Consider the following 16,325-nt stretch of genomic DNA (forward strand, 5'->3'; position numbering starts at 1 on the left):
CAGTCAGGAAGAGGAGGATGAGGGACAAAACAGAATCCTTTGTAGCTGCTGCTCTGATTTTAACAGAAATGTCTTCAGTCACATCCATTTTGAACCTTGCCTATTGTAATTAAATATAAAATTCACTTGCATTTCCTGGCAGATTACAGGCACAGGGATGACTGCAGGGAGGATTTTTTTAACCTGGCAGTTATTTTAATGAAGTAGGAAATGTGGTATTAAAGGAAGCAAACTGTATTACACGGTGGGGGGTTTGTGGTGATGAGATGTTTTGAGGCGTTTGCAGTCGGTGGGGCTTTTAAAGTAAAGAATCCCAGACTCTTTGAAAACAAAAAAAAAATTGCAAAACTGTGATGAAATGGAAAATTTTTGAACAGCTACGTGGCAAATACCTGAAAACAATGGCTTTATCTGGAACAGGTAAAAGCCCCAGCAAGAGGGAACACTGGTCTGCACCAGTGCCTGGAGGACATGGCTGGCACCAAGCAGAACTTGGGAGGAGGAGAGACAAGAACAATAAGATAGCAGGAACGGCAAGAAAAAATTAGTCATGGGTTTCTAACAAAAATCATACATCACTCCAATTAATTGTCAAGGTAAGTCAGCTATTTAATTAAAGGGAGAACGTATCACCAACAGAATCAGCCATTTCACAGGCGAATTTTTACTCAGCCATAGGAACTTATTCACTTCAAAAGATGAAAACATCACTGTCACAGTTCCAGGTGGGTACAACACGAGTTGTTTGCTTCTCTCTGCCCTGCTGCAGTGCCAGAAAGCATCTTCCCCTTGAGGGAAGCACTCAGGCTGGATGAACATCCCTAACTCTTGTGTTTGCATTCACCGCTTAACTCCTGCATGGCTGACTCGGTGCTCCCCAGCAAAACACAGCTCTCAGATGGCACACGTGGAAATTAAAGCAGATAATGCCCTCCTCTCCTAGAAATCCCCCTGCTGTTTGGTGCTTGCCTCCACCACAAACAGGCAGCCCTGCTGTTTGCCTTATTTGCCTTTTTGCCAGTCTTCAGCTGATATGGAATGATCTTACAGGTGAAAAAGGAACATTTCAACATCAGACCAGCACTTAGCATCACCTACCAATTCTAATCAATCAGCTCAGCACCAGCAGTTAATGAAAACACGAAGCTTCCAAGGCAAACACTACCAATCAGAAATACTTGTGCTTCGGGTTGGACTATTTGCATAAAACTTTGGCAGGTGATGAAACAATCGACTTTCTCAGCAAAAAACAAACCCCACAGTAATTTTGCTGATAAGCTACTTTTATAGGGGGGTTTTCAGATTATTTACCAAATTCATTCTGCTCTGTGCTTAAAGGTTACACAAGACGAATCCCATTGATGAGTAATTTCTGAGTAATAACTTGTGGAAGATAAAAGTGTCACCACAATTTTGCTGCTCTAAGCTGATCTGCTGTCTCACTTCTTAGATCCTTGAAAACAAGGGGTGAAGATTGCATTTAGAAGTGTCCAGGTGAATTTGTCTTTCCACCACTGTCCCTTCCAGAGGGAGGACACTCCTGCAGACACCAAGGAACCCAAAGCTGACACCTCAGTGATGAAACCAAGCCCAGAGCCCTTCGGCAAGGCAGGACTGAGTGAGCAGCACAGGGAGGGCAGCAGGCTCAAACAAGCCTCCCTTGCTCAGGGATTCGGGCACGGAGCAGAGCTTCTGCAAGGGCAGAATTGCTAAAATCTCATCCAGCACAGCCCAACAGGGCACAGTTGAAGTGTCTAGAAAAGCAGTGTCTCACCTTAAGAGGCCTGGCTCCCCTCAGCTTCAATGAGCCACTTTGAAGAGCCAGTCCAAGAGTCCACAAGATTCCAGCTTTGGAGGGGAGCTTTGACACAAACTCAGTCTTTGGCAATCCAATCTCGGCTCCTCGTTCTAACCCCCAAAGGTCAGACCAACCCAAGCAACTCCCTCCATCCCTGTGTTGCTTTTTAGTTACAGCATTCCCCACTCTCCAGCTTCCTTCCAACAATGCCACTGTGGTGGCACCTTCCCTGCTCCTGCTTTGCTCTGTAGCACTGGGATCTCTCCATGGGTTTTCTCTTCCACATGATGAGGGAATCACAACATCAGGATCCAGCTTGGTCCCACATTGACTACACGAAATTGTTAAAGCCTGACATGCACATGTGCTGCTCTAATGGACTCTGCTGTTCTATAAGTGTAATGCAAGGAATGCCTCTGGACTCAGAATTATTAAGAGAAACACATCCCATTCCTATAAATAACAAAGAATTGAAGGAAATAAACCGGCAGAAATCTATTTATATTTCTTCATTTCTCACCCAATAAGGATTTCTTTGGGATCACATTTATCTTTACTGCATTAAAAAAAATACAGTTAGAAAACCCCTGCTGGCTTTTTTTTTTTTAAAGTAGGATTCCTTGTACTGTAACTCTGACTCAAAGACTAGACTTTTTTTTTTAAGATGACTTATCAGGCAGTCTAATCTATATTCCTGCCAAAGCAAGACTATTCCTGACAATATTAGCACGTTGCCTATTCTTGTTTTAACTCTGCCAGGGCACAGAGCCTCAGATCTACACCCCCTGCACATCTCCACCACTGTTAATAGCTCTAGGAGGGGTCTGCCAAGAACCACACCAGCAGTGAACCCCTCGGCACCATTCCTGGTGGGCAAACTGCTCATTCCCTGCTCAGCACCCCAAACTTGGAAACAGAACTGATGACTCACTTGTAGAGCTTAAAAAAAACCAAACCTTTTTTTAAAAGCATGATTATCTAAGAAATCTTTCCAACCCCGTGCCTCCACTTGTGCTGTGACTGAGAAGGAACTGTGCCTGTGGTACCTGACTACCCCAAGAGCAGCATTCCAGCTTCCCAGCTTATCACCAGCATTTCCAAACACAGCTCTGGCTCCTGGATTTAAGGCATTTCACTGTGCCACTGTTAGTGTGCAGCATAAAGTAAGGCTCCATCCAATCCAGGCCTGTCTGCTCACACAGTTCCAACGTTTGGTACAAGTCCATTTTGGTCATGGATGTAGATCTACCTGAATTACATTCCTTTGAGGTCTAACATTGCTGCTATTCCCATTTGAAGACGGAGAAATTACATCCCCAGAGGCTAAAACAGACCCACAGAGGCACCAGCTCCTGGGAATTTAACACTTTGTTATGTCTCCCAAGGGACCTACCTAAGACCACATTGAAAGCTCCTGGCACAAAAAAAAAAAAACCCAACCAAACAACCCAAACAGAAAGCATAAAATGAAGCCTGTTTATATATGAACTAAATGATTTATAAACCCACAAATATGGTGAGTAAGCAGAACACATTCCATATGGCAAAACACTGAACCATGCAGCTGGTCTGCAGCAAGGACACAAAACAGAAGTGTAAAATTCTTTCTGAAGGATATGGATGACTAGAGAATGTCTCCAACAGCTTAAGTTAAAAAATAATTGGTTCTCAATATTAAAATCTAGCTGTGCCCTGGAAAACATTTTAGAAATGCCATGTTTATGCTTTTGGGCAGCTGTAGGTGAGCACTGGCATGTTGATACAGAAATATTGGGCTGAAAACTCAATACAAAAGCTGGTTTGGGGACTGCAGGGCACGTGCCCCATGTCTGCTGCTATGTAACGCTTCACTGCAATAATTATGTCAGTTATTATATTTATAACAACATTTTCCTGGGAGACTGGAAATGCAACATTCCAACTAAAGGCTAAACAATTAATTAATTTTTTTTTTGGATGGACCAAACAAAGCCTACACAATCTGGATGGACACGGCTGAGAGCACTGACCAAACCTAAAAGCAAGTTCCAGATGGACTGTAATGGAGCAAACCAAATCCTCTAGAAATAAACCATGAGAAAAAGGGGCAGAGCTTTACCTAAACTTGCTTCAAACAGTTTTCACTCAGTTAAGAAGTTTTGTGTTTCACAGAATTATGATTTTTTTTCCCCATTCCAGAGACAGAGAAAAGTGCTTTGCAAACATGTTCTGTAACAGGGTTTTTTTGCTGAATTTCATCACTCCTGTGAAGGAGTCATGAACTGAGACAGGTTTTATAGGACAGGCACTACAGTCCTGACTGAACGCTTCCAGTGTGTTGCCACAGTGTTTCACAACCGTCACTAAACTGTCCTTAGTTTACACCAGTGGCACAGAGGCGTTGAAATAGCAGAGGATTTTTATAAACAATATTGAAGTAGGTCAATTTTACAAAAAAACCCACAACACCAAACCCAAGAATGATTTTAGGGGTTGATACAATTTCCTACTATCGTTACGCCACTAAATGTAAAAGGAGGAAGTCAAATCTGTAAAGGTGAATTTATACAGCTGAACAAGAAGCAGTCCTTTCACTAACTGACCTTGCCTTGAAGCCACAGAGTTTCTAATGAGCCACCTTTGAGAGTAACTGCTCAGCTCTTGTGAGAATATTTTGACTGAAAAAGTCTGTCAAAGCTGCTTCACTGCAAACAGGAAAATGTAAATTTAAATTTCCATTGGCCCAATCATTTGTTATACCCATTCTTTAGCCATAAATGTGAAAAGAAGATGTATTTAACTCCCTGGTGTTTCTGTGCTCTTAAACAATTTGGTATTTTATCTGCTTGAGCTTCTGGGCAAGTATCTCTTTTCTCCACCAGAAAACAGAAAACCAATTGTATTTTCATTAATTCTAATCAGAATCATTATCCTGTTAGGCCAGAAAGGAGTTATTATCCCAGGAAACCCTATCCTTAGAGATGAGCTAAAAGACTTAAGTAGAGCACGACTATCCTAAGGAGTTTTCTGCTGAGCAACTTTTGCAGGATCAGCTCTGCAGCACTGGATGGATTTCCATTTTTCACATAACTCACTTCCAGACAGATTTACTTTCTTAAAAAAACCTGTCTGGTTAGTATATCTGAAAGTTCAACTCAAGGAAAGATTTATAAAAGCCAGTTTAAAAACCTTACTAGCAATCAGCAGCTTAAATTGCAAGAATCTTTAATTTTAGGGGAATAAAAAGCTGACATGAAAAGTTAAGAAGCTGGTACATATAATTTATTTCTCTCACTGCCATATGCTCAGAACATTTGCTCCTCACTCAGTTAATGATTGCACAGAACACTAACTGTCTCACAGGACCCAGAGTGTTAAAGTAGCAGGGCTACACAAATGTAACTTCACAAATGAATCCCAGTTCTTTCTGCAGAGCAGGAGATTCTGGTGTTATCATTCTGTTAATATTATCTGGGTAACAAGAGCAAATAAATTTCCTCTCTCCTCCCTTCTTTGGGAATTAAGCTTTCCACCTACACTTTGCTTCCTAAGGGGATCCAGGAGTGACTATTTTAACATACTGCTCAGAAAAAATGATACATTAAATGCCATCAAATTGAAGGCAAGTGCTGCAGAAAAAGCTGTTTATTGATATATTTCTTCCTGCTTTCTCACTTTTGCAAGATGCTTCCACTATATCCACCCTCCTTTTTACATCACACTCCACACAAACATTCCAGTTGCTCATTTTATGCTTGCAGGAATTCTTCAGTTATTGAAATCAATTTGCTTCTTTGCAGAATTTGACCCAAAGACTCCTACAGAAGTTTTACCACCACATCTGTGGATTGACTTTTTTTCTATTGCGCCTGCAACCATCTCTCTCCAGGAAATTAATACTCCCACCTCCACCCTCACCTACATTTTCAATTTGGCAGCTATCTGCAACTCCATCCCTGCAAATCAGTTTGATGTTGGTGGGAGAAGCTTTCTACAAAGAAAGAAGGAACCCAGTGCTATTATTAAAGGATTTAATCAGTAATTAATAACCAAAGCGTCTCCTGCAACTCAAACAAAAAGCCCAAAACCAAACAAAGAGGGATTAGGAGATGTGATGTTAAGATTTGGGCTCATCTGAATATGTGGGAGCACACTCACTTTCCAAAGAGCTGGGCTTGTGCCTGGGACAGGAGGTAAAGATCATGTGTTTAATGGATATAAATGAAATCAGATGCTCTCACCTCATCACTGCCTGTGTGTCTACCTACAAATTCCTTGTTTATAAAGTGATAAAAGAAAACCTGCACACCAGTGTCCATTTGTGATCTATATTTGTAACACAGATCAGAAAAGCAGCAATGCTGGCTCATCACAGAACTTCCGAAGGATGCAGGGGAAGAAGCAGACTGTGCATTGTATTTTATATAACTGGATGTTTTAAAAGTCCCACTTTGAATATCCTCACCAGGGTGGTCACATCAGAGACAGTTAAAAGTAATGTGAGAAGAGAGGAGGTGGGAAGAGAGAGGCTCTCGCTTTTGGGAGACAAAAGGTATTTCTGTAGCTCTAAGCATTGCCTGTCTTGTGAGAAACTCCTACAGAGCTTTAATCTTTATCACACTCTATCAAAGTGTTACTTTAAAATTAATTTCAGTTAAAAGAAACTCATCTTGGCTACTCTCAGCCTTAAGCATGAAAAAACTCATTTTCTAAGTTTGTTAAAACACAAACAAAGAACACTTGTTTTCTACAAAACTTTACCACAAGCAATCCAGCAGCATGAAAGCAGATTTGCACCTGGAGATGAAATATTTCCTACCAACAGATACAGTTTTTAACATCAGAAACACCAGATTAGGGCTTAGCTGCAGGATAAAGGAGCACAGAACTCCTCAATACCCAGTCCAAGTTTCAGTAGCAGTATTTTTTTAACGCTGCTCTGTTCAAAGTCAAAGGGCTTGGCACAACGTGTGACAGCCTCCCTTCCTATCAACAGGCACTTGGAATCTCAGCTCCACAAAATGAACCCATGGCTGAGAGTCACTCCAGAGGGAGCAGCACATTTCCCCTGGCCTGGCTCTCCTTTCCCAACAGCTCCTGTGCCTGATGCCATCAGTGACAGCAGGGTGACAGCAAGGTGACAGCAGGGCACATCACCCTGCTCAGGGCACAACACGCCAGACTTCCTTTCACGGGGCAAGAGGGCTTTTTATGCAAACTACTTTCTAGCCCAAGCTTGTTCGCACTGACTAAAAAAGGTGAATTAAGAGCTAATTAAGTCTGTAATTCCCCTTTACATTCCATCTCACTGTCAGATCCTGGTAAAGGGGAAAGAAAGAAAGAAAGAAAACAAGTTGCCTTCATTTAAACAAAACTAAACCTTCTCAAACTGTGGCTCCCCAGGGCAGCTGCAGCTGAGTTTGAAGTGAACTTAGACTCTGCCAGTGCCTCTGGGTAGGCAGAGCTGCTGAAATGCCCTTCACTACAGGTGACAGCTCCTAGGTAAACAATGAAACAGCAGAAATAAAAAAAAATAAAATAAAAATCTCTGGATTATGGATTACATTCCCCTACAGACAGTCAGATCAGAACTATATCTCATTTTTAAAAGACTAGAGACATATTCTGCTGCTTAAGGCATCTGTGTGAATGGTTCATGAGCTTAAGCACATGGAATTTAGGATGCTCTTTCACACAATTTCATACATTTTCTCCTGGTGTACCTTATGAACTTTAAACAACCCTCACAGCTGGGGAAAACAAAACTGCAAGAGGCATTTTATATCTGGGATTTGTTTCCTTCTTTTCAAATTTTATCCTGATTCAAGGCTGTGTCCAAGCTGGTACCAGCAACAGGACTTCAAAACCCATTGTTATCTTACCATATGGAGCACATATTTGCAACATGCATGAATTGATAATTGTATTTTCCCTTGTTCTAAAAATAATTTTTAAATGGGAGTGGTTGCCTCATCAGCTAAGGGAGCTGAAGCAACAGAGCAAAGTCCTTGAGCTGTTCCCAAACCAAAGCAAGAGCCACATTCCTCCCTAGCCAGCCGTGAACGACCAGTGCCGCCGCTGTGGGGAGGGAAGGGGGAGGAATCTCCTTTCTCCTCTCGGTTTTCTGCCCCAGGAGATCAGGACTAAAGCAGCCCCAGGTGCTGATCTCACAGGGAATCGGGTTTTGTCCTAAGGACAAAAAGGCCCAGGAGTGCCATTATGTTTATTTTTATGAATCCTCCTTGAAATAACCACGCGGCAATTTTTTGTTCCCGACCAGTTGAGATCCTGTAAAAGAGGAAATCCTCAGATCCAAGTTCCCAGGGGAGGGACTGCTGCCGTTATTGATTTGCTGTGTAGAGATCTGCAAGAGCATTTATTAGGTGAGAAGAATTTCTCTGTTATCAATCCCACACCCCCAGATAAGTCTGAGAACTTTACAAATAGGGCTGCTCCTGATTTACTGGGCTTTCAGCAACTGCCACACTGAACCCTCAGGGGAACAAGGCAAGTTTTATCTCAACTCCTTTTCAACTGTTGGAAAATCAGCTTTTAAAGAGACTCTGCTGTAGCTGTTTACAAAACTTGCATGATTTAAGGTAGAGGCAAAGAGTAGGCAAAGTTAGACAACACTTCTTAAAAACACTTAATCCCTTCTTGTGCTTCCCTTCCAGAATATTCCAAATAAGGAACACTACAGCCTCCAAACACAATTTGCACAGAGAGCCCCTAAACTCAGGATCACTATATCTATATATAAATAAGTGTTTGCCTGTAAGCTGCTGATTGTCTCTCCAAATTCCTCCAGCTTTAGTCCATTTCCCTCCTTTCCAGCCTTAAGTGCTTTTTCCTGGACCAGCACAGTAATTCCTACTACTCGTTCATCTAAATCCCCTCTAACCCTTTAGATGGCTTGTGAGATACTGACTCGTGGGCAATTTCTTATCATCTGAAATATCAGAAAAACTGCCAGATATTTTCATATTTTCAAACTTCATTCGTGTCAGGAAATTTCTAAGCCAAGAGCAACGTTTTATGTGGTATAAATCAGGGACCTTAAACTGATGAGGGACTGTCAAATACAATTCCTAACAACTGTATGAGCAGCACCACTAAAGTAAACTGAGAAGGAAAAGCCAAACAAGAGGGTTTTGTATTAAACCAGCAAAACATATTCAGGCCTGTGAGTAAGGCAACAGCTGCAACTCCTCTGGGGAGATCCACACGAGCAGAATGAAATGATGCAGCTTCATTTTCAAAGGGAAATCAATAGAGCTGTTGCAGCAGGATGGTTTTATTTTAATGCAGAAAATAAGATATATATGGCAATGAAAGAAGAAGAGAAAATACTGCAGGAGTGCTTTGCGAGCTACAGATATTTCATTATGCAGGGATACTTAATTCTTTTAGGTTCATTCTTACTATACTACGTAAGTCTAAGACTCTAAAATCTCATAAACGTGTAAATTCTTTTATTAACCACACTTAGGGAAGTACTACACTACCATAGTTTACAAACCCATTAATTACAATTTCTAGGAGTTACTGGAATTGCCATTCGAAGAGCACTAAGTTTATCCAGAATCATCCTCCACCTGTTTCATCAGGTATCTTTGGACTTCGTGGGGTTTTCTGGAGGTCATGTAAACAGGTCCCGTCTGGAGCTGTTTCTTCCACCTTTTCAAGCCCTCATTCCCCAGGCCATATGGTTGGGTTTGTTTCTTAACTCTTGCTCATTTCCCCCCATATTCATTTGGATAAAAACCTGAAATTTGTCGTTCAACAGATGTTCCTTTTTGCGGCACACCACAGGTCCTTCTCTCCCGTTCATCCCATGGGGTTTTATGTCATCCCCGTGCATCCCCGTTATTTAAATGAATTCCATCTGCACCAAGCTGGCATGCTAGCACTTAGCGAAGGTGTGGATTTCCAGCACAGCTGAGTTTTCCAGCTCGGGAGCCCCAGAGAAGGTTGGCCTCCTGTTTATCATTTCCCTGCTCCATCCCCAGCCATATGACCCCTTTGTTTTGCCCTGCACAAGCGCTGGTGCTGTTCTGACTCCATAAGCTGGTTCAGGGAGCAAATCCCTTCGGGGGAGGGAATAAATATTCCCACTGCCTTAGGCCCTTTCAGCAGCAGACACACTACATCTGCTTAGGGAAATCGTGAAAGACGACTCGCAGTGTGCAACTTCAGAGAAAGAAGTTTTGTTTTGAAGGAGCCATGTGTGCAATCTGCTCTCCCTTTGCTGGAGAGCTGCCAAAAGAGCTCCAGCATCAAGGACAAACGTCAGCGCCGTCCCTCAAAGGCACAGCACACAACTGGCCCTGCTGCAGGACAGCTCCAGTCCTCCACACCACCCAAACCCTGGGCTGCTTTAGCCTCCAAGGACTGAAGGATTACTCTGGACAATTCTGGGGTTGTGTGACAGTGACAGAAACTTCCCAGGGCTGCCAATTATCTCCACCGTGCCCCTGCTCTGACGCACCCTTTGCACAGCAGAGACATCCCCTACTGCTTGTATCTACACTTGAGCTGGAATCGTTTTTTCTACGGAGACTTTATGTTCTGGTCCTTTCACCTTGGCTAAAAAACTGGAGCAGAAGTTTAAATATGACCTCTTTTCGGGTTGGTAAGCAGCAGGGAAGCGCTCATTTTGCCTTCCTTACTTTCCCGAGGTAAAGTAGGTCCCAAAAGCCGCTCAAGGAGTTGAAAGTGCCGTTTCAAGCGGGACTTAAGGCAAACGAAGCCTGCAGTGCCACCGAAAGGGGCAATCCCGCTGTCCCTGTCACCTCCTGCGCTGGCATCAGCTGGCTGCTGCCTGGTCTGCTCCTTCTCCCTCAGATGTCTCTCCTGACATTATTCTCAGGATGCCAAGTGCACCCAGCCAAGCAGAGCGGGATCACCCCTTCAGCAGCACACAGCTTTACACTCCTCACAAAAATACCCCTCCTAAATTAAATAAACATCTTTCCAGACACATGGTTACTCTTTGGGTTCAACTAAGCCTTATCATCACTTGTGCTTCTTACCTTTAAAGCACTTCCAAAAGGTCCACATCCTCACTTTGCTGCGCTTTGCCTGCTTATCTCAACTTCTATTTATAGGCTTTCCCCCCTGCATTAATTGCCAGCCAACTCGCCGCCTTAGCCCCTCTCCGTCTCCTAGCAAAGACATTTTTGCCCCACACCCTCCCCGTGACCCCTGCAAGCAAAAAACCACCGTTTTGGGGGTCCTGCCCGGGGAAGAGCTGTGAAGAGTTAAGCCCCGGGGCCGGCAGCCTTCACCTGCGCTGCCCGTGTCGCTGATAAGGGACATTGGCTGCGGCCCCGCGCGGTCACGGCCGAGCGCGCTCCGCCGGGACAACGGGAGCTGCTGCCCTCGGCCGCCTCGGCAGGGATCCGCGACCCCCCGAGCTCAGCCCCGCCGGGACCCCCACAGCCTCAGGGCACCCCGCAAACCCGCAGGGACCCCGCTCCCCTCAGCCCGGCGGGATCCCCGCGCCCCTCAAGGAACCCTACATCCCCCCATGGACCCCCGCGCCCCCCAGGGCACCCCGCAAACCCTCAGTGACCCCCTCGGCCCGAAGGGACCTCAGCCCCGCGTCCCTCAGGGGACCTCAGCCCGCCGGGAGCCCCGCGCCTCTTAAGGGACTCCAATGTTCCCCAGTGCAGACAGGACCCCCTCACGCCCACCACACCAGCCCCGCTCACCTGCGGCCGCCGGGGGCGGGAAAGGGCTCGCTCGCCCCCGGGATGGGGAGGGAAGAGGCGCTGGAAGCCCAGCGCCAACCCGGCCTGCGACGGCGGCGAGCGCGGCGCCTCCACCAAGTTTCCGGGCGGGGAAGAAAGTCGAAACCTACGTGAGAGGAGGAGGAGGCAGCGCAGCCGCCCAGGTGTCACTCGCCCGCCCGCCCGGCACGGCTCAGCCCTGCCCTCCCCTCTCACCGCCGCGCTCTCCTCTCCCTCCGCCTCCTCCTCCTCCTCCTCCTCCGCCGCCTCCCGGGCCGCGCACACCCGGCGGCCTTGGCCCGCCCCGCCACAGGAGCCGCGGGGCTGGGGCACGGCGCGGGCCTGGGCTGCCGCGGCCCTCAGGACATCCCTGCTCCCCTCAGGGCATCCCTGCTCCCCTCAGGGCACGGCCCGAGCCTGGGCTGCCGCTGCCCTCACGGCATCCCTGCTCCCCTCAGGGCACGGCCCGAGCCTGGGCTGCCGCTGTCCTCAGGGCATCCCTGCTGCCCTCAGGTCAATTTCCCTTCCCTTCAGGGCATCCCCACTACCTTCAGGGCAATCCGTATCCCCTTGTGGCATCCCTGCTGCCCTCAGGTCAATTTCCCCTCCCTTCGGGACAATTCCCACGGCCCTCAGGGCAATTCCTGCTGCCCTCAGGACATGCCCGCTGCCCTCAGGGGCATCCCTGCTCCCCTCAGGTCCATTCCCGCTCCCCTCAGAGCAATCCCTATCCCCTTGAGGCATCTCTGCTTCTCTCAGGTCAGTTTCCCTTCCCTTCGGGGCAATTCCCACAGCCCTCAGGACATCCCCGCTCCCCTCAGGTCCACTCCTGCTCCCCTCAGAGCATTACCCATCCCTTTGGGGCATTCCTGCTTCCCTCCGGCCAATTTCCCTTCGGGACAATTGCTACAGCCCTCAGAGCATTCCCACTCCCCACAGAGATGGCACTGCATACAAGTGAGTGCTGATTTCCCTCTTGTTTCTATAAACTCCAAGTAGGTCCAGGTTCCAGTGTTCCTATTGAGGCAATGCCTGGGAGCTCTCCTTCTTCAAACTAGCAAAAAAAATGACGAGCCACACATGGGGTTTGAAAGCTTCCAAGCTGTGTTAGCACTACGTCCACGCTTGGAATTCCTCCCAAAGGAAGAGACCAACCCATCATAGTTTCTGGGTTATAACTTCTTTCTCATGTTCATCACACAGCCTTGGAAATGCTCTTTCTGCAGACAAGAGTGTCATGAAGTAATAAACAAGATGACGTTTCTAACAGTAAAGAAAAAAAATACAACTTCAAACCAGTGGTTTGGAGGAGGATTTATTAGGAAGGAAACCTTTGTACATTGAGAGGTAATGTAGTGCAGGTGGAACAAGCACATGCCTGTCTGCATTTGATCATTTAGGATATCCCAGAGCTGCTGATACAGACCCAAAGGAGAGAGGAGAAAGTCCTTTCCTCATCCTGAAAACACCTTCTCTGTGTTAATAGGGCTGGGGATCTGTGTTATTGCATAATATTCAGCAAATGTTATTAATTACTGAATTGAGAAGAGACCATCTTTTATTTGGGGACTGGAACTAAATGATCTTTAAGGTCCTTCCCAATCCAAGCCATTCTATGACTTTATATCAGTTTTTAATTCAGTTTGTCCTTTCTGTGTCAAATTTCCCATGGAGCTCTTCTGGTTGTTCGCTACCTCATTAATTCCTTCTCATTAATTCCGTGTTTTTGCCTGTTGAAGCCTTCAGTGAGGGTTGTGAGCTGTGCTTGTGAGTGAGGGATCTTTGTGTGGCACAGGTGAGACCATAGGAGATGCAAAACATACCAGAAAAGCAGCAAGGACCTTTCATAATTTTATTTAGATCATAGTTGGAAAACTAATGGAATCAAGGTGCACCAACAATCCGTCTTTGCTCACATGAGATCTGTTTCCACCAGATGTGAGGTGTAAGTTGTTTTTTGTAGGGCTCAGCCCAGAACTGTGACCCAGCTTTGTGAGCCCATCAATTTTGGTCAGACTAAATTAAATGTTTGATAGGATTTCCTCTGAAGCAGCGAGGCTGAGGAGGCTGGATAGCATCCATCAGATCATACAGAACAAAAATTATTTTAGGAATAAAGCTGGAAGTGCATTGCCAGGTCAGACATGAGCACCAGAGCCTGGTGCAGAGACATCAGACTGTGTCTGCACGGCACCCTCACATCTGAACTTGCACTCATTAATCCAGAACTCATTTATACTGAACAGTCTGGCCTGTAAACAGGCAAAGGCTTAAGCTGAGCTCTGTGGAGCTGGAGCACTCCTGAGGGGAGAGGTTTACACCTTAGCACAAACCTATTCCCTGCGCTGTGCAGCTCCGGGGTGAGGACAGGAAATGTGTGGGTGAACTTGGGGTATTGGGCAGACAAACCCCAGGGAAATTCCAAATGGATGCAAATCTTTCAAATGAGGAATTCTGTCTAGTTAGCACTCGCTGGAGATTTTAATCAGGTAATTCTGAGTGGACAGTGTGTCCATACATAATTAAGATCTGGTGAAAGTTTATTGTATAAGCGTGCTGGAATTTTGGTTTGGTTTTGTAATAAAGGAATCCCACTGAGTCATGGCTACTAAATGGACTCAGAGAGGACACAGATCTCTTCTGCAGAGCTAACACAAATGTAAGGAACTGAAATTAACTTGTTTTTTTTAGTCCAGGCAAAAGCAGCCACATCTTAAATAAGGCTTGGCTTGATGACACGAAGGCTTTGCTGTATTACTGGTTCCTACCAGTAACTGTTCCTGTTCCTGCCCTGGCAACAAGGCACACCAACCCTGAGCTCTGCACTGTGAACCAGATCAGGACACTGATCCAGCTGAAAAACAAACCAGGTGAAAACTGCTATAAATGTGTTTTATGTGAAATATATAAACACATTGAAATAGACACATGTATTTTTAAAACCAGATAGAGTTCCCCGATCTAATTGATCATTCAGAGGTGGAATGGATGGATGAGATTCTTCCCTAGAAATGCTAAGGAAGCAGTTAGAAGAGCAAAGTGGCTAAATATGAAACTGATCCTGATGAAAAAGGATCCCAGGCCACAGCTGAATATTCGGTTTGCAAAGTGTAAATTAATTGCTCCACTGGATTGTTGTGCTGGCAGTTAATGTGTTGTGTAAAGCTGAAGAGAAAGCTCAGATGTAAATGCTTTTTGTGGAAAACATCTCAATATTTGGGAGAGAAATAGTTTCTGGGGTAACACTCACTACTACCTTTGGTTAACTTAATGTTGGTGAGAATCTCAGTCAGCTCTGTCTTCTCTGGCACCTCTCACAAACCTGCTGGGCCTCACTACTGAGTTTGAAACACCAAAGTTCTGCACAACTTAAATAAAAACTCAAGGAGTTTTTATTTACCAGCAGTTCTGCTGAATTACTTGTGTAGCTTTTGAGGGCTGCAAAGACTCTCTGTCACAAAATCCAGCAATCTCGGGTTTTATCTGCTCTAACTGCTGGTAATTTCCTGTGTGTGATTTGTACAGTAACCACTGTGTGGGAAAGATGATGGGCCACTCACCCGTGCACTGCCTGTGTCAGGATTAAAATGCACCTTTCTGGCAAACAGAATTTAAAATATCAACTGAATATACTTGCATGTTTACAGATTATTAATTCTTCTATTTCACAGGAAGATTCAGACAGCTTTTTAATTTTGTTTTGTTTTAATCTGAAAATTGGTATTCAATAAGCAAAATAAAAGGAAGAATAACAGCCGGAAAATTGAATGAGAAAGCAAAATCAGATCACACAAAGATTTGTAGATTAGTTTAATCCCATTAAAATTGCATAAAACTTGGTAACTGTGTGTGTGGCTGTCCTCTTGTGGGAAGGTGCAAGGCATATATGACTGCACAGTATTAATTTGGGACTCAACTTTGATGTTTCATCACAAACAAACCGAAATTCCCAACCCACACACAAGAATGTAAACACAATTAAAAAACAAATCCCACAAACAAGGAGAGAGAGTCATCCCAGGAATTTATGATTAAATGGCCTGGAATCTCCCTTTTGTGGAAAGCAGAGCGATGGAAGCACGTGTGCATGAGGACACAGGGCATTCTGGTGAATCCAAGGCCCTGAGTGCATTGTTTGGATTCATTCTGCCAGATTCTATAACCCGTTTTTTGTTGCTTTTGCAGTATTTTGCTAAGTTTGCTGCAAATTATTGCTACCTGTGCATTGCATCCTGTATTTTATAGGCAGTAGTCAAAGTCCCAGTGTTTGGAATTTAACAATGGGACCAAACAGACTGTTAAGAAATATAACACAAGAATCTTGTATGTGTTAGTAATGATTTAGGACTATTTTACATCATCTTTCCTTGTGGTGTTTTATTAACAGTGGGCAGTTATTAACAGTGTTGGAGTACTTTATTTGATGGCTCTGTAGAATGTTTTCATTAGATGTAAACAGATTGATTCTCTGCTTCCAGAAAAGAGCCTGTTGGCAGATATGAAGAGGGCATCTGTTTTTTCTTAGGAGGGGAAAAACCCATCTGGCTTTTTGCAGTGGAGCAGATATGATAATATAAGGATTAAAATAAGTACACAAAGTAAATCACTTTCTGGGTTTGCTGTTGTGAATAATGTTGATGTCTATTCTTTAATTTTTAAATGATACTTGTGAAATGCTGCAGCTGCTTTGTAACCAACTCAGATTTCTTTTTCTCATAATGCTGCAGTATTTTCAATGAGAGTTCAGAAATACATCACCTACCAAGACAAATACTGTAGCCATAGATAAAAAAATATTTCATTAGGCCAATTTCAGG

At 44.6% G+C, this 16,325-nt stretch overlaps 1 protein-coding gene and 1 long non-coding RNA gene across 2 annotated transcripts in view; one reads left to right on the forward strand and one right to left on the reverse strand.

Moving 5' to 3' along the window:
- The window catches only part of LOC146437269 (ligand of Numb protein X 2-like), a 29,307-nt gene extending 17,681 nt beyond the window's left edge, over nt 1-11,626 (reverse strand). The window contains exon 1 of the mRNA XM_085060032.1: nt 11,491-11,626. The gene's annotated coding sequence lies outside the window, so the exon portion shown is untranslated. The remainder of the gene's footprint in view (nt 1-11,490) is intronic.
- LOC146437270 (uncharacterized) lies at nt 11,543-14,535 on the forward strand. Its single transcript, XR_014852164.1, has 3 exons — nt 11,543-11,672; nt 12,712-12,855; nt 14,200-14,535. It is a non-coding gene; the product is annotated as an uncharacterized LOC146437270 (long non-coding RNA).
- Nucleotides 14,536-16,325: the final 1,790 nt, after the last annotated feature.

The sequence above is a fragment of the Lichenostomus cassidix genome, chromosome 4A, assembly GCF_008360975.1.
Source record: "Lichenostomus cassidix isolate B80296 chromosome 4A, HeHo_3.0, whole genome shotgun sequence".
Lineage (NCBI taxonomy): Eukaryota > Metazoa > Chordata > Aves > Passeriformes > Meliphagidae > Lichenostomus > Lichenostomus cassidix.